This window comes from Dendropsophus ebraccatus, chromosome 2 (assembly GCF_027789765.1).
Source record: "Dendropsophus ebraccatus isolate aDenEbr1 chromosome 2, aDenEbr1.pat, whole genome shotgun sequence".
Taxonomy (NCBI): Eukaryota; Metazoa; Chordata; class Amphibia; order Anura; family Hylidae; genus Dendropsophus; species Dendropsophus ebraccatus.
In genome coordinates, this window is record NC_091455.1 from 40720468 (window position 1) to 40739347 (window position 18880).

Sequence of the window (18880 nt, forward strand, 5' to 3'; positions counted from 1 at the left end):
AAGGAGGCCAGGCTTCCTCAGCCACAAGAGTAGAAAGCACCTTAAAACAACAAAGCAAATGTGCAGTTGAATAGAATGGGGAAAAGCCATAAGAGGAGACTGACCCCTGCTGGTGGAAGGGAGGAAAAGCAAAAGCCTACAGCACCTGGTATTCCCAGGGCGGTCTCCCATCCAAGTACTAACCAGGCCCGACCCTGCTTAGCTTCCGAGATCAGACGAGATCGGGCGTGTTCAGGTTGGTGTGGCCGTAGGCAGAGATCAGCCTCTCTTTACTGCTCTTCTACTCTGCAGTCTGCCTGACGGCTGCTCAGCACAGAGCCTGCTTTCTGCTATCTATTCACTTTTCCTTCCCTTTACAGTCTGCAGCCGGCCACTCCCCAGCAAGCGCAGCCTTCTGCACAGCCCCCTCTAGCCTCATGACAACCACCTGGCAAACTCTCCTGCCTGTCTTTGCTTCTTTTTTTTTTTTGCTTTTTTCAAAGCCTTACCACCAAAAGCCCCCTCACCTTCCTCACACTAGCTCCTAAGCTGCTTGGGCGCGCTCACCACTCTATGCTTTAGTCACACAAGCTGCTTTGCAGGGGGAAGCTTTACAACGGACGGCCATCGATCGTCCCACACTGCTTTTAAGGCTCTGGCTTACACCCCTCGGGCTACAGGGCTCATCTGGATGGACCGATGCGGGGCCCACTGGCCTTTTTTCGGGGGGCATTGGGCTTCAAGCTCTGGCACGCCTTCATGCTGACCTCCCAGAACGGAGCCCCCTCCAATGCTTGCTGGGCAGGGGAAGACGGCAAGACTTAAAGGAAGGCCCGAAAAGGGTCTACAGCACTCGGTATTCCCGGGAGGTCTCCCGTCCCAGTAATGTCCGAGCCCAACCCTGCTTAGCTTCCGAGATCAGACGAGATCGGGCGTGCCCAGGGTGGTATGGCCGGTAGACGTCAGCCACGCTGACTCCGTGGCCCAAGAAAGGCCTCCTCCCTGCGCCTCGCAGACCCGCAGACTTAGGCACAGAGGGCTGGCCGAGTGGTAGCGCCAACCCCCCCTATCCCCACACCTTCCATAAGGCAAAGCAGCCCATGGCAGCAGGGATGTCACAGCGCGCGGACAGACGCGCTCCTTTCCTTTGCCGAGGAGTCTTCCCTAGCCTGGATGTTGGGCTAGGAGCTCTCAAGTCGTGGATCCCAGCACCGCACCACTTCCGGCCCCACCTGGGGAGGGTGGGTTCCTAAAGGCGGATGCAAGGGCCGGGTGCCGCCCTCACGCACCTCAGCTCTTGTCCACCCAGGGAAAACCTGACACATCACTGCCCCCCTCTCAGTAGGTGCCTTTCTTTCAAAGGGCTGGCTGCAGGGCTTCCACAGGCTCAGAAGTAACTCGGGGTGGACAGGAAAGAAGCGGCCGGGCCGGCAACACGGGATGGCGTAGGGCGTCCAGGCGGCAGTTCAAGGAAGAAGGTGAGATGCTTTTGCCGGTGACCGCAAGCTGCTTTTCAGACGGCGCCTCCTTTCTAGGGCGCCTGGCCTCGCCTGCCAAAATCTACAGCAGGTGTTGTGCTGTAAGTTAGCCCCCTGCAGGTCACGGCTGCCGCTGTTGCAGTCAAGCCACTACTACTGTAAAAGGAGTGAGCAAGAATGCTGCTGCCCAACGTGAGGAGGAGGAGGAGGAGGAGGAGGAGTAGGCCAGGCTTCCACGGCACAAGAGAGAAAGCACCTAAAAAAAGAAGCAAATGCCCCGCTTGAAAAAGAGAAGGGGAGAAAGCTAGAGGGGGAGACTGACTGGGCCCTGCTGTTAGAAGGGAGGAAAAACAAAAGCCTACAGCACCTGGTATTCCCAGGCGGTCTCCCATCCAAGTACTAACCAGGCCCGACCCTGCATAGCTTCCGAGAGCAATGAGATCGGGCGTGTCAGGGGTGGGTGAGCCTTAGGCAGAGTTAGCCCTCTCTTGTATGCTCTTCTACTCGGCAGTCTGTTTGACGGCTGCCCGGCGCAGGGCCTGCTTTCTGCTATCCTTTCTATTGGCTTTTCCTTCGCTTCACAGTCTGCAGCCGGAGCAGAGCAAGCGCGCGCAGCCTCCTTCACAGCCAGCCCTCTAGCCTCATGACAGGCCCCTCTCCAACTCTCCTTCCTCTGCTGTTGCAATCAAATCCCCTACTAAAAGGAGTTAGCACCAATGCTGCAGGCCCCCATGAGAAGGAGGCCAGGCTTCCTCAGCACAAGAGAGAAAGCACCTTAAAAAACAAAGCAAATGTGCAGTTGAAAAATAGAATGGGGAAAAGCCATAGAGGAGACTGACCCCTGCTGGTGGAAGGGAGGAAAAGCAAAAGCTTACAGCACCTGGTATTCCCAGGCGGTCTCCCATCCAAGTACTAACCAGGCCCGACCCTGCTTAGCTTCTGAGATCAGACGAGATCGGGCGTGTTCAGGGTGGTGTGGCCGTAGGCAGAGATCAGCCTCTCTTTTACTGCTCTTCTACTCTGCAGTCTGCCTGACGGCTGCTCAGCACAGAGCCTGCTTTCTGCTATCTATTCACTTTTCCTTCCCTTTACAGTCTGCAGCCGGCCACTCCCAGCAAGCGCAGCCTTCTGCACAGCCCCCTCTAGCCTCATGACAACCACCTGGCAAACTCTCCTGCCTGTCTTTGCTTCTTTTTTTTTTTTGCTTTTTTCAAAGCCTTACCACCAAAAGCCCCCTCACCTTCCTCACACTAGCTCCTAAGCTGCTTGGGCGCGCTCACTCACTCTATGCTTTAGTCACACAAGCTGCTTTGCAGGAGGAAGCTTTAACAACGGACGGCCATCGATCGTCCCACACTGCTTTTAAGGCTCTGGCTTACACCCCTCGGGCTACAGGGCTCATCTGGATGGACCGATGCGGGGCCCACGCAGACCTCCGTCCCACTGGCCTTTTTCGGGGGGCATTGGGCTTCAAGCTCTGGCACGCCTTCATGCTGACCTCCAGAACGGAGCCCCCTCCAATGCTTGCTGGGCAGGGGAAGACGGCAAGACTTAAAGGAAGGCCGAAAAGGGTCTACAGCACTCGGTATTCCCGGGAGGTCTCCCGTCCCAGTACCTGTCCAAGCCAACCCTGCTTAGCTTCCGAGATCAGACGAGATCGGGCGTGCCCAGGGTGGTATGGCCGGTAGACGTCAGCCACGCTGACTCCGTTGGCCCAAGAAGGCCTCCTCCCTGCGCCTCGCAGACCCGCAAACTTAGGCACAGAGGGCTGGCCGAGTGGTAGCGCCAACCCCCCTATCCCACACCTTCCATAAGGCAAAGCAAGCCCATGGCAGCAGGGATGTCACAGCGCGCGGACAGACCGCGCTCCTTTCCTTTGCCGAGGAGTCCTTTCCTAGCCTGGAGTTGGGCTAGGAGCTCTCAAGTCGTGGATCCCAGCACCGCACCACTCCGGCCCACCGGGGAGGGTGGGGTCCTAAAGGCGGATGCAAGGGCCGGGTGCCGCCCTCACGCACCTCAGCTCTTGTCCACCCAGGGAAAAACCTGACACATCACTGCCCCCTCTCAGTAGGTGCCTTTCTTTCAAAGGGCTGGCTGCAGGGCTTCCACAGGCTCAGAAGTAACTCGGGGTGGACAGGAAAGAAGCGCCCGGGCCGGCAACACGGGATGGCGTAGGGCGTCCCAGGCGTCAGTTCAAGGAAGAAGGTGAGATGCTTTTGCCGGTGACCGCAAGCTGCTTTTCAGACGGCGCCTCCTTTCTAGGGCGCCTGGCCTCGCCTGCCAAAATCTACAGCAGGTGTTGTGCTGTAAGTTAGCCCCCTGCAGGTCACGGCTGCCGCTGTTGCAGTCAAGCCCACTACTACTGTAAAAGGAGTGAGCAAGAATGCTGCTGCCCAACGTGAGGAGGAGGAGGAGGAGGCCAGGCTTCCACGGCACAAGAGAGAAAGCACCTAAAAAAAGAAGCAAATGCCCGCTTGAAAAAGAGAAGGGGAGAAAGCTAGAGGGGAGACTGACTGGGCCCTGCTGTTAGAAGGGAGGAAAAACAAAAGCCTACAGCACCTGGTATTCCCAGGCGGTCTCCCATCCAAGTACTAACCAGGCCCGACCCTGCATAGCTTCCGAGATCAGACGAGATCGGGCGTGTTCAGGGTGGTGTGGCCGTAGGCAGAGTTAGCCCTCTCTTGTACTGCTCTTCTACTCGGCAGTCTGTTTGACGGCTGCCCGGCGCAGGGCCTGCTTTCTGCTATCCTTTCTATTGGCTTTTCCTTCGCTTCACAGTCTGCAGCCGGGCAGAGCAAGCGCGCGCAGCCTCCTTCACAGCCAGCCCTCTAGCCTCATGACAGGCCGCTCTCCAACTCTCCTTCCTCTGCTGTTGCAATCAAATCCCCTACTAAAAGGAGTTAGCACCAATGCTGCAGGCCCCCATGAGAAGGAGGCCAGGCTTCCTCAGCACAAGAGAGAAAGCACCTTAAAAAAACAAAGCAAATGTGCAGTTGAAAAATAGAATGGGAAAAGCCATAGAGGAGACTGACCCCTGCTGGTGGAAGGGAGGAAAAGCAAAGCCTACAGCACCTGGTATTCCCAGGCGGTCTCCCATCCAAGTACTAACCAGGCCCGACCCTGCTTAGCTTCCGAGATCAGACGAGATCGGGCGGTTCAGGGTGGTGTGGCCGTAGGCAGAGATCAGCCTCTCTTTTACTGCTCTTCTACTCTGCAGTCTGCCTGACGGCTGCTCAGCACAGAGCCTGCTTTCTGCTATCTATTCACTTTTCCTTCCCTTACAGTCCTGCAGCCGGCACTCCCAGCAAGCGCAGCCTTCTGCACAGCCCCCTCTAGCCTCATGACAACCACCTGGCAAACTCTCCTGCCTGTCTTTGCTTCTTTTTTTTTTTTGCTTTTTTCAAAGCCTTACCACCAAAAGCCCCCTCACCTTCCTCACACTAGCCTCCTAAGCTGCTTGGGCGCGCTCACTCACTCTATGCTTTAGTCACACAAGCTGCTTTGCAGGGGGAAGCTTTACAACGGAAGGCCATCGATCGTCCCACACTGCTTTTAAGGCTCTGGCTTACACCCCTCGGGCTACAGGGCTCATCTGGATGGACCGATGCGGGGCCCACGCAGACCTCCGTCCCACTGGCCTTTTTCGGGGGGCATTGGGCTTCAAGCTCTGGCACGCCTTCATGCTGACCTCCAGAACGGAGCCCCCTCCAATGCTAGCTGGGCAGGGGAAGACGGCAAGACTTAAAGGAAGGCCGAAAAGGGTCTACAGCACTCGGTATTCCCGGGAGGTCTCCCGTCCCAGTACTGTCCGAGCCCAACCCTGCTTAGCTTCCGAGATCAGACGAGATCGGGCGTGCCCAGGGTGGTATGGCCGGTAGACGTCAGCCACGCTGACTCCGTGGCCCAAGAAGGCCTCCTCCCTGCGCCTCGCAGACCCGCAGACTTAGGCACAGAGGGCTGGCCGAGTGGTAGCGCCAACCCCCCCTATCCCCACACCTTCCATAAGGCAAAGCAGCCCATGGCAGCAGGGATGTCACAGCGCGCGGACAGACGCGCTCCTTTCCTTTGCCGAGGAGTCTTCCCTAGCCTGGAGTTGGGCTAGGAGCTCTCAAGTCGTGGATCCCAGCACCGCACCACTCCGGCCCCACCGGGGAGGGTGGGTCCTAAGGCGGATGCAAGGGCCGGGTGCCGCCCTCACGCACCTCAGCTCTTGTCCACCCAGGGAAAACCTGACACATCACTGCCCCCTCTCAGTAGGTGCCTTTCTTTCAAAGGGCTGGCTGCAGGGCTTCCACAGGCTCAGAAGTAACTCGGGGTGGACAGGAAAGAAGCGGCCGGGCCGGCAACACGGGATGGCGTAGGGCGTCCAGGCGTCAGTTCAAGGAAGAAGGTGAGATGCTTTTGCCGGTGACCGCAAGCTGCTTTTCAGACGGCGCCTCCTTTCTAGGGCGCCTGGCCTCGCCTGCCAAAATCTACAGCAGGTGTTGTGCTGTAAGTTAGCCCCCTGCAGGTCACGGCTGCCGCTGTTGCAGTCAAGCCCACTACTACTGTAAAAGGAGTGAGCAAGAATGCTGCTGCCCAACGTGAGGAGGAGGAGGAGGAGGAGGAGGCCAGGCTTCCACGGCACAAGAGAGAAAGCACCTAAAAAAAGAAGCAAATGCCCGCTTGAAAAAGAGAAGGGGAGAAAGCTAGAGGGGAGACTGACTGGGCCCTGCTGTTAGAAGGGAGGAAAAACAAAAGCCTACAGCACCTGGTATTCCCAGGCGGTCTCCCATCCAAGTACTAACCAGGCCCGACCCTGCATAGCTTCCGAGATCAGACGAGATCGGGCGTGTTCAGGGTGGTGTGGCCGTAGGCAGAGTTAGCCCTCTCTTGTACTGCTCTTCTACTCGGCAGTCTGTTTGACGGCTGCCCGGCGCAGGGCCTGCTTTCTGCTATCCTTTCTATTGGCTTTTCCTTCGCTTCACAGTCTGCAGCCGGGCAGAGCAAGCGCGCGCAGCCTCCTTCACAGCCAGCCCTCTAGCCTCATGACAGGCCCCTCTCCAACTCTCCTTCCTCTGCTGTTGCAATCAAATCCCCTACTAAAAGGAGTTAGCACCAATGCTGCAGGCCCCCATGAGAAGGAGGCCAGGCTTCCTCAGCACAAGAGAGAAAGCACCTTAAAAAAACAAAGCAAATGTGCAGTTGAAAAATAGAATGGGGAAAAGCCATAGAGGAGACTGACCCCTGCTGGTGGAAGGGAGGAAAAGCAAAAGCCTACAGCACCTGGTATTCCCAGGCGGTCTCCCATCCAAGTACTAACCAGGCCCGACCCTGCTTAGCTTCCGAGATCAGACGAGATCGGGCGTGTTCAGGGTGGTGTGGCCGTAGGCAGAGATCAGCCTCTCTTTTACTGCTCTTCTACTCTGCAGTCTGCCTGACGGCTGCTCAGCACAGAGCCTGCTTTCTGCTATCTATTCACTTTTCCTTCCCTTTACAGTCTGCAGCCGGCCACTCCCAGCAAGCGCAGCCTTCTGCACAGCCCCCTCTAGCCTCATGACAACCACCTGGCAAACTCTCCTGCCTGTCTTTGCTTCTTTTTTTTTTTGCTTTTTTCAAAGCCTTACCACCAAAAGCCCCCTCACCTTCCTCACACTAGCTCCTAAGCTGCTTGGGCGCGCTCACTCACTCTATGCTTTAGTCACACAAGCTGCTTTGCAGGGGGAAGCTTTACAACGGACGGCCATCGATCGTCCCACACTGCTTTTAAGGCTCTGGCTTACACCCCTCGGGCTACAGGGCTCATCTGGATGGACCGATGCGGGGCCCACGCAGACCTCCGTCCCACTGGCCTTTTTCGGGGGGCATTGGGCTTCAAGCTCTGGCACGCCTTCATGCTGACCTCCAGAACGGAGCCCCCTCCAATGCTAGCTGGGCAGGGGAAGACGGCAAGACTTAAAGGAAGGCCGAAAAGGGTCTACAGCACTCGGTATTCCCGGGAGGTCTCCCGTCCCAGTACTGTCCGAGCCCAACCCTGCTTAGCTTCCGAGATCAGACGAGATCGGGCGTGCCCAGGGTGGTATGGCCGGTAGACGTCAGCCACGCTGACTCCGTGGCCCAAGAAGGCCTCCTCCCTGCGCCTCGCAGACCCGCAGACTTAGGCACAGAGGGCTGGCCGAGTGGTAGCGCCAACCCCCCCTATCCCCACACCTTCCATAAGGCAAAGCAGCCCATGGCAGCAGGGATGTCACAGCGCGCGGACAGACGCGCTCCTTTCCTTTGCCGAGGAGTCTTCCCTAGCCTGGAGTTGGGCTAGGAGCTCTCAAGTCGTGGATCCCAGCACCGCACCACTCCGGCCCCACCGGGGAGGGTGGGGTCCTAAAGGCGGATGCAAGGGCCGGGTGCCGCCCTCACGCACCTCAGCTCTTGTCCACCCAGGGAAAACCTGACACATCACTGCCCCCTCTCAGTAGGTGCCTTTCTTTCAAAGGGCTGGCTGCAGGGCTTCCACAGGCTCAGAAGTAACTCGGGGTGGACAGGAAAGAAGCGGCCGGGCCGGCAACACGGGATGGCGTAGGGCGTCCAGGCGTCAGTTCAAGGAAGAAGGTGAGATGCTTTTGCCGGTGACCGCAAGCTGCTTTTCAGACGGCGCCTCCTTTCTAGGGCGCCTGGCCTCGCCTGCCAAAATCTACAGCAGGTGTTGTGCTGTAAGTTAGCCCCCTGCAGGTCACGGCTGCCGCTGTTGCAGTCAAGCCCACTACTACTGTAAAAGGAGTGAGCAAGAATGCTGCTGCCCAACGTGAGGAGGAGGAGGAGGCCAGGCTTCCACGGCACAAGAGAGAAAGCACCTAAAAAAAGAAGCAAATGCCCGCTTGAAAAAGAGAAGGGGAGAAAGCTAGAGGGGAGACTGACTGGGCCCTGCTGTTAGAAGGGAGGAAAAACAAAAGCCTACAGCACCTGGTATTCCCAGGCGGTCTCCCATCCAAGTACTAACCAGGCCCGACCCTGCATAGCTTCCGAGATCAGACGAGATCGGGCGTGTTCAGGGTGGTGTGGCCGTAGGCAGAGTTAGCCCTCTCTTGTACTGCTCTTCTACTCGGCAGTCTGTTTGACGGCTGCCCGGCGCAGGGCCTGCTTTCTGCTATCCTTTCTATTGGCTTTTCCTTCGCTTCACAGTCTGCAGCCGGGCAGAGCAAGCGCGCGCAGCCTCCTTCACAGCCAGCCCTCTAGCCTCATGACAGGCCCCTCTCCAACTCTCCTTCCTCTGCTGTTGCAATCAAATCCCCTACTAAAAGGAGTTAGCACCAATGCTGCAGGCCCCCATGAGAAGGAGGCCAGGCTTCCTCAGCACAAGAGAGAAAGCACCTTAAAAAAACAAAGCAAATGTGCAGTTGAAAAATAGAATGGGGAAAAGCCATAGAGGAGACTGACCCCTGCTGGTGGAAGGGAGGAAAAGCAAAAGCCTACAGCACCTGGTATTCCCAGGCGGTCTCCCATCCAAGTACTAACCAGGCCCGACCCTGCTTAGCTTCCGAGATCAGACGAGATCGGGCGTGTTCAGGGTGGTGTGGCCGTAGGCAGAGATCAGCCTCTCTTTTACTGCTCTTCTACTCTGCAGTCTGCCTGACGGCTGCTCAGCACAGAGCCTGCTTTCTGCTATCTATTCACTTTTCCTTCCCTTTACAGTCTGCAGCCGGCCACTCCCAGCAAGCGCAGCCTTCTGCACAGCCCCCTCTAGCCTCATGACAACCACCTGGCAAACTCTCCTGCCTGTCTTTGCTTCTTTTTTTTTTTTTGCTTTTTTCAAAGCCTTACCACCAAAAGCCCCCTCACCTTCCTCACACTAGCTCCTAAGCTGCTTGGGCGCGCTCACTCACTCTATGCTTTAGTCACACAAGCTGCTTTGCAGGGGGAAGCTTTACAACGGACGGCCATCGATCGTCCCACACTGCTTTTAAGGCTCTGGCTTACACCCCTCGGGCTACAGGGCTCATCTGGATGGACCGATGCGGGGCCCACGCAGACCTCCGTCCCACTGGCCTTTTTCGGGGGGCATTGGGCTTCAAGCTCTGGCACGCCTTCATGCTGACCTCCAGAACGGAGCCCCCTCCAATGCTTGCTGGGCAGGGGAAGACGGCAAGACTTAAAGGAAGGCCGAAAAGGGTCTACAGCACTCGGTATTCCCGGGAGGTCTCCCGTCCCAGTACTGTCCGAGCCCAACCCTGCTTAGCTTCCGAGATCAGACGAGATCGGGCGTGCCCAGGGTGGTATGGCCGGTAGACGTCAGCCACGCTGACTCCGTGGCCCAAGAAGGCCTCCTCCCTGCGCCTCGCAGACCCGCAGACTTAGGCACAGAGGGCTGGCCGAGTGGTAGCGCCAACCCCCCCTATCCCCACACCTTCCATAAGGCAAAGCAGCCCATGGCAGCAGGGATGTCACAGCGCGCGGACAGACGCGCTCCTTTCCTTTGCCGAGGAGTCTTCCCTAGCCTGGAGTTGGGCTAGGAGCTCTCAAGTCGTGGATCCCAGCACCGCACCACTCCGGCCCCACCGGGGAGGGTGGGGTCCTAAAGGCGGATGCAAGGGCCGGGTGCCGCCCTCACGCACCTCAGCTCTTGTCCACCCAGGGAAAACCTGACACATCACTGCCCCCTCTCAGTAGGTGCCTTTCTTTCAAAGGGCTGGCTGCAGGGCTTCCACAGGCTCAGAAGTAACTCGGGGTGGACAGGAAAGAAGCGGCCGGGCCGGCAACACGGGATGGCGTAGGGCGTCCAGGCGTCAGTTCAAGGAAGAAGGTGAGATGCTTTTGCCGGTGACCGCAAGCTGCTTTTCAGACGGCGCCTCCTTTCTAGGGCGCCTGGCCTCGCCTGCCAAAATCTACAGCAGGTGTTGTGCTGTAAGTTAGCCCCCTGCAGGTCACGGCTGCCGCTGTTGCAGTCAAGCCCACTACTACTGTAAAAGGAGTGAGCAAGAATGCTGCTGCCCAACGTGAGGAGGAGGAGGAGGAGGAGGAGGAGGAGTAGGCCAGGCTTCCACGGCACAAGAGAGAAAGCACCTAAAAAAAGAAGCAAATGCCCGCTTGAAAAAGAGAAGGGGAGAAAGCTAGAGGGGAGACTGACTGGGCCCTGCTGTTAGAAGGGAGGAAAAACAAAAGCCTACAGCACCTGGTATTCCCAGGCGGTCTCCCATCCAAGTACTAACCAGGCCCGACCCTGCATAGCTTCCGAGATCAGACGAGATCGGGCGTGTTCAGGGTGGTGTGGCCGTAGGCAGAGTTAGCCCTCTCTTGTACTGCTCTTCTACTCGGCAGTCTGTTTGACGGCTGCCCGGCGCAGGGCCTGCTTTCTGCTATCCTTTCTATTGGCTTTTCCTTCGCTTCACAGTCTGCAGCCGGGCAGAGCAAGCGCGCGCAGCCTCCTTCACAGCCAGCCCTCTAGCCTCATGACAGGCCCCTCTCCAACTCTCCTTCCTCTGCTGTTGCAATCAAATCCCCTACTAAAAGGAGTTAGCACCAATGCTGCAGGCCCCCATGAGAAGGAGGCCAGGCTTCCTCAGCACAAGAGAGAAAGCACCTTAAAAAAACAAAGCAAATGTGCAGTTGAAAAATAGAATGGGGAAAAGCCATAGAGGAGACTGACCCCTGCTGGTGGAAGGGAGGAAAAGCAAAAGCCTACAGCACCTGGTATTCCCAGGCGGTCTCCCATCCAAGTACTAACCAGGCCCGACCCTGCTTAGCTTCCGAGATCAGACGAGATCGGGCGTGTTCAGGGTGGTGTGGCCGTAGGCAGAGATCAGCCTCTCTTTTACTGCTCTTCTACTCTGCAGTCTGCCTGACGGCTGCTCAGCACAGAGCCTGCTTTCTGCTATCTATTCACTTTTCCTTCCCTTTACAGTCTGCAGCCGGCCACTCCCAGCAAGCGCAGCCTTCTGCACAGCCCCCTCTAGCCTCATGACAACCACCTGGCAAACTCTCCTGCCTGTCTTTGCTTCTTTTTTTTTTTTGCTTTTTTCAAAGCCTTACCACCAAAAGCCCCCTCACCTTCCTCACACTAGCTCCTAAGCTGCTTGGGCGCACTCACTCACTCTATGCTTTAGTCACACAAGCTGCTTTGCAGGGGGAAGCTTTACAACGGACGGCCATCGATCGTCCCACACTGCTTTTAAGGCTCTGGCTTACACCCCTCGGGCTACAGGGCTCATCTGGATGGACCGATGCGGGGCCCACTGGCCTTTTTCGGGGGGCATTGGGCTTCAAGCTCTGGCACGCCTTCATGCTGACCTCCAGAACGGAGCCCCCTCCAATGCTTGCTGGGCAGGGGAAGACGGCAAGACTTAAAGGAAGGCCGAAAAGGGTCTACAGCACTCGGTATTCCCGGGAGGTCTCCCGTCCCAGTACTGTCCGAGCCCAACCCTGCTTAGCTTCCGAGATCAGACGAGATCGGGCGTGCCCAGGGTGGTATGGCTGGTAGACGTCAGCCACGCTGACTCCGTGGCCCAAGAAGGCCTCCTCCCTGCGCCTCGCAGACCCGCAGACTTAGGCACAGAGGGCTGGCCGAGTGGTAGCGCCAACCCCCCCTATCCCCACACCTTCCATAAGGCAAAGCAGCCCATGGCAGCAGGGATGTCACAGCGCGCGGACAGACGCGCTCCTTTCCTTTGCCGAGGAGTCTTCCCTAGCCTGGAGTTGGGCTAGGAGCTCTCAAGTCGTGGATCCCAGCACCGCACCACTCCGGCCCCACCGGGGAGGGTGGGGTCCTAAAGGTGGATGCAAGGGCCGGGTGCCGCCCTCACGCACCTCAGCTCTTGTCCACCCAGGGAAAACCTGACACATCACTGCCCCCTCTCAGTAGGTGCCTTTCTTTCAAAGGGCTGGCTGCAGGGCTTCCACAGGCTCAGAAGTAACTCGGGGTGGACAGGAAAGAAGCGGCCGGGCCGGCAACACGGGATGGCCTAGGGCGTCCAGGCGTCAGTTCAAGGAAGAAGGTGAGATGCTTTTGCCGGTGACCGCAAGCTGCTTTTCAGACGGCGCCTCCTTTCTAGGGCGCCTGGCCTCGCCTGCCAAAATCTACAGCAGGTGTTGTGCTGTAAGTTAGCCCCCTGCAGGTCACGGCTGCCGCTGTTGCAGTCAAGCCCACTACTACTGTAAAAGGAGTGAGCAAGAATGCTGCTGCCCAACGTGAGGAGGAGGAGGAGGAGGAGGAGGAGGCCAGGCTTCCACGGCACAAGAGAGAAAGCACCTAAAAAAAGAAGCAAATGCCCGCTTGAAAAAGAGAAGGGGAGAAAGCTAGAGGGGAGACTGACTGGGCCCTGCTGTTAGAAGGGAGGAAAAACAAAAGCCTACAGCACCTGGTATTCCCAGGCGGTCTCCCATCCAAGTACTAACCAGGCCCGACCCTGCATAGCTTCCGAGATCAGACGAGATCGGGCGTGTTCAGGGTGGTGTGGCCGTAGGGAGAGTTAGCCCTCTATTTTACTGCTCTTCTACTCTGCAGTCTGCCTGACGGCTGCTCAGCACAGAGCCTGCTTTCTGCTATCTATTCACTTTTCCTTCCCTTTACAGTCTGCAGCCGGCCACTCCCAGCAAGCGCAGCCTTCTGCACAGCCCCCTCTAGCCTCATGACAACCACCTGGCAAACTCTCCTGCCTGTCTTTGCTTCTTTTTTTTTTTGCTTTTTTTCAAAGCCTTACCACCAAAAGCCCCCTCACCTTCCTCACACTAGCTCCTAAGCTGCTTGGGCGCGCTCACTCACTCTATGCTTTAGTCACACAAGCTGCTTTGCAGGGGGAAGCTTTACAATGGACGGCCATCGATCGTCCCACACTGCTTTTAAGGCTCTGGCTTACACCCCTCGGGCTACAGGGCTCATCTGGATGGACCGATGCGGGGCCCACGCAGACCTCCGTCCCACTGGCCTTTTTTGGGGGGCATTGGGCTTCATGCTGACCTCCAGAACGGAGCCCCCTCCAATGCTTGCTGGGCAGGGGAAGACGGCAAGACTTAAAGGAAGGCTGAAAAGGGTCTACAGCACTCGGTATTCCCGGGAGGTCTCCCGTCTCAGTACTGTCCGAGCCCAACCCTGCTTAGCTTCCGAGATCAGACGAGATCGGGCGTGCCCAGGGTGGTATGGCTGGTAGACGTCAGCCACGCTGACTCCGTGGCCCAAGAAGGCCTCCTCCCTGCGCCTCGCAGACCCACAGACTTAGGCACAGAGGGCTGGCCGGGTGGTTGCGCCAACCCCCCCCTATCCCCACACCTTCCATAAGGCAAAGCAGCCCATGGCAGCAGGGATGTCACAGCGCGCGGACAGACACGCTCCTTTCCTTTGTCGAGGAGTCTTTCCTAGCCTGGAGTTGAGCTAGGAGCTCTCAAGTCGTGGATCCCAGCACCGCACCACTCCGGCCCCACCGGGGAGGGTGGGGTCCTAAAGCCGGATGCAAGGGCCGGGTGCCGCCCTCACGCACCTCAGCTCTTGTCCACCCAGGGAAAACCTGACACATCACTGCCCCCTCTCAGTAGATGCCTTTCTTTCAAAGGGCTGGCTGCAGGGCTTCCACAGGCTCAGAAGTAACTCGGGGTGTACAAGAAAGAACCGGCCGGGCCGTCAACACGGGATGGCGTAGGGCGTCCAGGCATCAGTTCAAGGAAGAAGGTGAGATGCTTTTGCCGGTGACCGCAAGCTGCTTTTCAGATGGCACCTCCTTTCTAGGGCGCCTGGCCTCGCCTGCCAAAATCTACAGCAGGTGTTGTGCTGTAAGTTAGCCCCCTGCAGGTCACAGCTGCCGCTGTTGCAGTCAAGCCCACTACTACTGTAAAAGAAGTGAGCAAGAATGCTGCTGCCCAACGTGAGGAGGAAGAGGAGGCCAGGCTTCCACGGCACAAGAGAGAAAGCACCTAAAAAAAGAAGCAAATGCCCGCTAGAAAAAGAGAAGGGGGGGAAAGCTAGAGGGGAGACTGACTGGGCCCTGCTGTTAGAAGGGAGGAAAAACAAAAGCCTACAGCACCTGGTATTCCCAGGCGGTCTCCCACCCAAGTACTAAGCAGGCCCAACCCTGTTTAGCTTCCAAGATCAGACGTTCCCAGGGTGGTATGGCCAGTAGACACCAGCCATGCTGACTCTGTGGCCCAAGGAAGCCTCCTCCCTGCGCCTCCCAGGCCCGCAGACTCGAGTACGGAGGGCTGGCCGGGTGGTAGCACCAACCCCACCCCCCGGCCTTAAGGCAAAGCAGCCCATGGCAGCAGGGATGCCACAACGAGCAGACAGACGAGCTCCTTTCATTTGCCGAGGAGTCTTCCTGACCCTGGAGCTGCAGAGTAGGGCTAGGAACTCTCATGCCGTGGATCCCAGCACCGCACCACTCTGGCCCCACCATCGCGGTCCTAAGAGAAGGGGAAAAAACTACAGGGGACACTGATTGGGCCCTGCTGGTCGAAGGGAGGGGAATAAAAAGCCTACAGCACCTGGTATTACCAGGCAGTATCCCATCCAAGTACTAACCAGGCCCAACCCTGCTTGGCTTCCGAGATTTGTGGGTGACCGCAAGGTGCTTTTCAAACAGTGCCTTCTTTCTAGGGCACATCGCCTGTAAATATCTTCAGCAGGTGTTGTGCTTTAAGTTATCCCCCTGAATGGGAATAACCTCCTATTGGTGGAGACAGTGTTGGAGAAAAGAGAGGGAAGAAGTGAAGTTTGTAGGTTGTGTGTGAGGTTCGTGCACCAGTGGTTGGATAACAGTGAACAGAAGTAAAATGTAGTTAACCCTTAGACCTTCAGCTGTGCTTTTACAAACAGATAGGGGAGAGTGAGACACCAAGTGGTGATGGTGCGAAAAGGCACCCATCATCCCAGAGTTTCCTTTCAAGAGGTAGCATGAAAATTAGGGGCAGACTTGTGTTGGGACACTACAACTTGCTTGTCTTTTATTTTTATTTTCAAGGACCACAACCCCTCTCTCTGTCCTCTACCTTCCTCACATTAACACCAGCTCTTGGGCTGTCTTTTCTCACTGACTTGCTCACTCTATGCTTTAGTTACACATGCTGCTTTGCCTTGTAGAGGAAGGCATTACTTCTGATGGCCCTCATCTAGCTGGGATTGTGAGCTGGGGGCATGCGGATTTCAGCTCTGGGATGCTTCATGTCAGGATTGTGCAGTAACCTGGTGTGCTCTGGGCCTGTTTTTATTTCTATGTGCCACACCCGCTTGCTTCTCAGCTTCCTGGCAATGCGGGAGTTAAACTGATTACTGGGAGACTTGATTTATCCAGCTGAGTATGTCTTTAGACTGACTGGTTTCTCTGCCTATCTGAAACCTGGAAGATCTAAACGCCGGTCCAATGGGGATCCAGACCAAGCTCTGGTTCAGCATAAAAGAAAGCTAATGGTACTTTTACACGGAGCGATAATTCGCCCGATCGCACGATTAACGATTTTGAATGAACAAAGTTTTTTTTATAATGATCAGCGTTTAGATGGAATGATACATCGTACGGAAAATTCGCTATGCGATTGTTTTGCGATCGTTTAATCCTATCTCACACATAGGTGAAATCGTTGAAAGACTATTTACATTGAACGATCTGCGAATTTTTTGCGAGCGATCAACGATGATTTGAGAACATGTTGAAAGATCAAAATGAACGATTTATCGCTTGTCGTTTGATCGTTCGCTGCGTTTACACGTACGATTATCGTTCGAATTCGATCGTTATCGTGCAAATTCGAACAATAAATCGTTCCGTGTAAAAGGACCATAAGGCAGTCTCTCAGCACTGGCTATTAGGTTTCATACCCTGGTCCCAGCTCCCCCGTCTATTTCCTGTCCTAACTCCCTCTGCTTGCTCGACCTTGGTACCTGACCTCTGGCTTGACTTTTTGACTATTCGGTTGTAACCTGATTTTGTACTATGCTGCCCGTTTGGTTCTGACCTTGTTTGTTTGACTATCCGCTATTGTGTTTGTTTGTCTGTCTTGTTCTCTGTGCACTTCAAGCTTACAACCAGAATGGTGCCTTTCCATGCTAGCTTGGTAGGGGAAGGCAACAAGAAACACTAAAAACTATCTACAGCACCTTGTATCCTTGGGAAGTCTTTCATTGTAGTACTGTCCGAGCCTGACTCAGCACAGCTTGTGTTATTAGATGACAAGGTTTAAGAGTCTCTAACTGCTCAGTTTAACAAGAAATAAAATATACAATTTAGCATTTTATTGTTTTAGAAAGTTCAAATGATTCCCAAAAATACAAACAAAATGACCCGATTTCATCTGTCTCTCTGTGTATATAGGTATATTATGACAAGGCCAATAAACAGGTGCCTGATTTAGTTACATGCCAGCTATCTTGGTTACAAGCTTATAAGCAAAGTAGTAAAATTTAAGGTTAAGGGTGCATTGGAGTAAAGTTTATATGCTCACTATATTTTACAAGGAAAAACCTCATGTAAAAGCCATATTACATGGAAAAAAAAAACATTCTAATGTTTGTACAGTGTTTTATTTTATGTTTCTTATTTAGTATCTGCTTAAGAAATTTACAGAATGTTAAGAGATTTTGTACTATGACAACTTTCATATGGCATCTTGTCAATAGTCATACATATTTTTAAAGCCAAAACTTCAAGCCAGTCTAAAATCTTTCCATGATACTTTGTTTCATTTACTTTTGCTCTCGGATTTGACTTAAAATCGCTGATACAAAATACTAATTTAGGCTACATTCAGACGTTCGATAGTTTTCCAGGACCGCATATAATGCCTGCAATTATCTGCAATCTTCGTCCGCAGAAAAAAAAACTCCCGTAAAGAATTCATATTGCATCCATAATCAATATTTTTGCGGATCAGCAAAAAGGGCCATGTGATAGTTAAAAAAGTGGGAATGGTTTAAAATGATTACTCATGCGTATTTTGTATGGATTTGCAAAGGTTACGGATGTTTCTTCTGTAAAAATCATGGATCCACAAGAATTACTGATGCTCCCATAGACCTCTATGGGACAATATGTTCTGTAATTTCGGTCCGTACTAAAGCTTGTCTGTAATTTTTGCTGATTGCGGATATTTAAATATACAGACAGTTTGAACAGCCCAATTTAAATCAATGGGCTCTAAATTGCGGATCCACAATTAAGGGATGTGGGAATGTAGCCTTAATTATATCCTATTTCATGACAGCAACTAAAATGATAAAAAAACACCACTCCACTTGGCCATAGATTTCCAATAACATTTAGCTCATGCATTAAAACAGGCATGGACTCACGGGACAGGGATATAATATTACCGCTTTATAAAGCTTTGGTGCGGCCTCATCTGGAGTATGCTGTCCAGTTTTGGAACCCGATTCATAAAAAGGATGTTCTAGAGCTGGAGAGGGTACAAAGACGGGCAACTAAACTAATAAGGGGAATGGAGCATCTTAGTTATGAGGAGAGATTAAAAGAATTACATTTGTTTAGTCTGGAGAAGAGACGTTTAAGGGGAGATATGATTAATTTATTTAAATATATAAATGGCCCCTACAAGAAATATGGGGAAAAGATGTTCCAGGTAAAACCCCCTCAAAGGACAAGAGGGCACTGCCTCCGCCTGGAGAAAAAAAGGTTCAACCTCCGGAGGCGACAAGCGTTCTTTACCATGAGAACTGTGAATCTGTGGAACAGTCTACCACAGGATCTGGTCACAGCAAAAACATTAGAGGGCTTCAAAACAGGGCTAGACAAGTTCTTAGAGCAAAATAATATAAATGCCTATGTATAGAACCTATCACCCCTCCCCATTCCCTGTATCCATCCCCTCCTTGGTTGAACTTGATGGACATGTGTCTTTTTTCAACCGTATTAACTATGTAACTATGTAACTATGTAACTATATAAATACAGCCATAATAAGATGTCAGATGTAGGGGGCATTATTATACTGTAAGAAACGGAAAATGGGGCAATTGTTACAAGGTAGGTGGTATACAAGTATTATAAGAGTTTGGGGCATTAAGAACTTCTTCTGTATAGGGCCTACAAGTGTGACTGTTAGTGACTGGGGCACTGAATGGAGCACTAATAATATGTGTGGGCACTATTACCATGTGCAGAACAACTTATTTTTGAGTTACTATTATTTTTAGAGGCACAATATAACAGTATGGTGGTATTACTGATTTATTATTAAGTAGTAAAATGGTCATGGTGGGGGAATATCATTTGTGCCTTGTATAGTAGTATCCTTGCTCATATTGGTCTATGTGTTCACACTGACTAGCATATAGTATGTGACTGTTATTAGTATGATATTTCATCATATGGGGCCCACACTTCCCAAAACCATCCTTGATTTTAGGTATCCTGGAAAGTAGGGTATAATGTTCTATGCGTGACGCCAAGAAAAATTATCATGTCCCTTTGGTGGTATTATGGTACCTTCCTGTCACGGTGGGGTCTGAGGGTGCTGGG

At 54.0% G+C, this 18880-nt stretch overlaps 16 non-coding genes and 4 pseudogenes across 16 annotated transcripts; all 20 read right to left on the reverse strand.

Annotated features, from left to right (window-relative positions):
- Positions 1-133: 133 nt before the first annotated feature.
- LOC138785051 (5S ribosomal RNA) lies at positions 134-253 on the reverse strand. The gene has a single exon (XR_011362034.1). It is a non-coding gene; the product is annotated as a 5S ribosomal RNA (ribosomal RNA).
- A 567-nt stretch (positions 254-820) lies between these two features.
- LOC138785066 (5S ribosomal RNA) lies at positions 821-940 on the reverse strand (annotated as a pseudogene).
- An 872-nt stretch (positions 941-1812) lies between these two features.
- Positions 1813-1930, reverse strand: LOC138785070 (5S ribosomal RNA; annotated as a pseudogene).
- A 395-nt stretch (positions 1931-2325) lies between these two features.
- LOC138785027 (5S ribosomal RNA) lies at positions 2326-2444 on the reverse strand. Its single transcript, XR_011362015.1, has one exon. It is a non-coding gene; the product is annotated as a 5S ribosomal RNA (ribosomal RNA).
- Positions 2445-3027: 583 nt separating this feature from the next.
- On the reverse strand, positions 3028-3147 carry LOC138785067 (5S ribosomal RNA; annotated as a pseudogene).
- An 857-nt stretch (positions 3148-4004) lies between these two features.
- Positions 4005-4123, reverse strand: LOC138784969 (5S ribosomal RNA). The gene has a single exon (XR_011361990.1). It is a non-coding gene; the product is annotated as a 5S ribosomal RNA (ribosomal RNA).
- Positions 4124-4517: 394 nt separating this feature from the next.
- LOC138785016 (5S ribosomal RNA) lies at positions 4518-4635 on the reverse strand. Its single transcript, XR_011362009.1, has one exon. It is a non-coding gene; the product is annotated as a 5S ribosomal RNA (ribosomal RNA).
- A 582-nt stretch (positions 4636-5217) lies between these two features.
- On the reverse strand, positions 5218-5337 carry LOC138785059 (5S ribosomal RNA). Its single transcript, XR_011362042.1, has one exon. It is a non-coding gene; the product is annotated as a 5S ribosomal RNA (ribosomal RNA).
- Positions 5338-6195: 858 nt separating this feature from the next.
- Positions 6196-6314, reverse strand: LOC138784980 (5S ribosomal RNA). Its single transcript, XR_011361999.1, has one exon. It is a non-coding gene; the product is annotated as a 5S ribosomal RNA (ribosomal RNA).
- Positions 6315-6710: 396 nt separating this feature from the next.
- On the reverse strand, positions 6711-6829 carry LOC138785060 (5S ribosomal RNA). The gene has a single exon (XR_011362043.1). It is a non-coding gene; the product is annotated as a 5S ribosomal RNA (ribosomal RNA).
- A 581-nt stretch (positions 6830-7410) lies between these two features.
- On the reverse strand, positions 7411-7530 carry LOC138785061 (5S ribosomal RNA). The gene has a single exon (XR_011362044.1). It is a non-coding gene; the product is annotated as a 5S ribosomal RNA (ribosomal RNA).
- Positions 7531-8381: 851 nt separating this feature from the next.
- LOC138784992 (5S ribosomal RNA) lies at positions 8382-8500 on the reverse strand. The gene has a single exon (XR_011362005.1). It is a non-coding gene; the product is annotated as a 5S ribosomal RNA (ribosomal RNA).
- A 396-nt stretch (positions 8501-8896) lies between these two features.
- LOC138785073 (5S ribosomal RNA) lies at positions 8897-9015 on the reverse strand. Its single transcript, XR_011362048.1, has one exon. It is a non-coding gene; the product is annotated as a 5S ribosomal RNA (ribosomal RNA).
- Positions 9016-9598: 583 nt separating this feature from the next.
- LOC138785062 (5S ribosomal RNA) lies at positions 9599-9718 on the reverse strand. Its single transcript, XR_011362045.1, has one exon. It is a non-coding gene; the product is annotated as a 5S ribosomal RNA (ribosomal RNA).
- An 869-nt stretch (positions 9719-10587) lies between these two features.
- Positions 10588-10706, reverse strand: LOC138785004 (5S ribosomal RNA). Its single transcript, XR_011362006.1, has one exon. It is a non-coding gene; the product is annotated as a 5S ribosomal RNA (ribosomal RNA).
- A 396-nt stretch (positions 10707-11102) lies between these two features.
- Positions 11103-11221, reverse strand: LOC138785082 (5S ribosomal RNA). Its single transcript, XR_011362056.1, has one exon. It is a non-coding gene; the product is annotated as a 5S ribosomal RNA (ribosomal RNA).
- Positions 11222-11786: 565 nt separating this feature from the next.
- LOC138785064 (5S ribosomal RNA) lies at positions 11787-11906 on the reverse strand. Its single transcript, XR_011362046.1, has one exon. It is a non-coding gene; the product is annotated as a 5S ribosomal RNA (ribosomal RNA).
- An 863-nt stretch (positions 11907-12769) lies between these two features.
- Positions 12770-12888, reverse strand: LOC138785039 (5S ribosomal RNA). The gene has a single exon (XR_011362023.1). It is a non-coding gene; the product is annotated as a 5S ribosomal RNA (ribosomal RNA).
- A 564-nt stretch (positions 12889-13452) lies between these two features.
- On the reverse strand, positions 13453-13572 carry LOC138785065 (5S ribosomal RNA). Its single transcript, XR_011362047.1, has one exon. It is a non-coding gene; the product is annotated as a 5S ribosomal RNA (ribosomal RNA).
- Positions 13573-14425: 853 nt separating this feature from the next.
- On the reverse strand, positions 14426-14535 carry LOC138785071 (5S ribosomal RNA; annotated as a pseudogene).
- Between the last annotated feature and the right edge of the window lie 4345 nt (positions 14536-18880).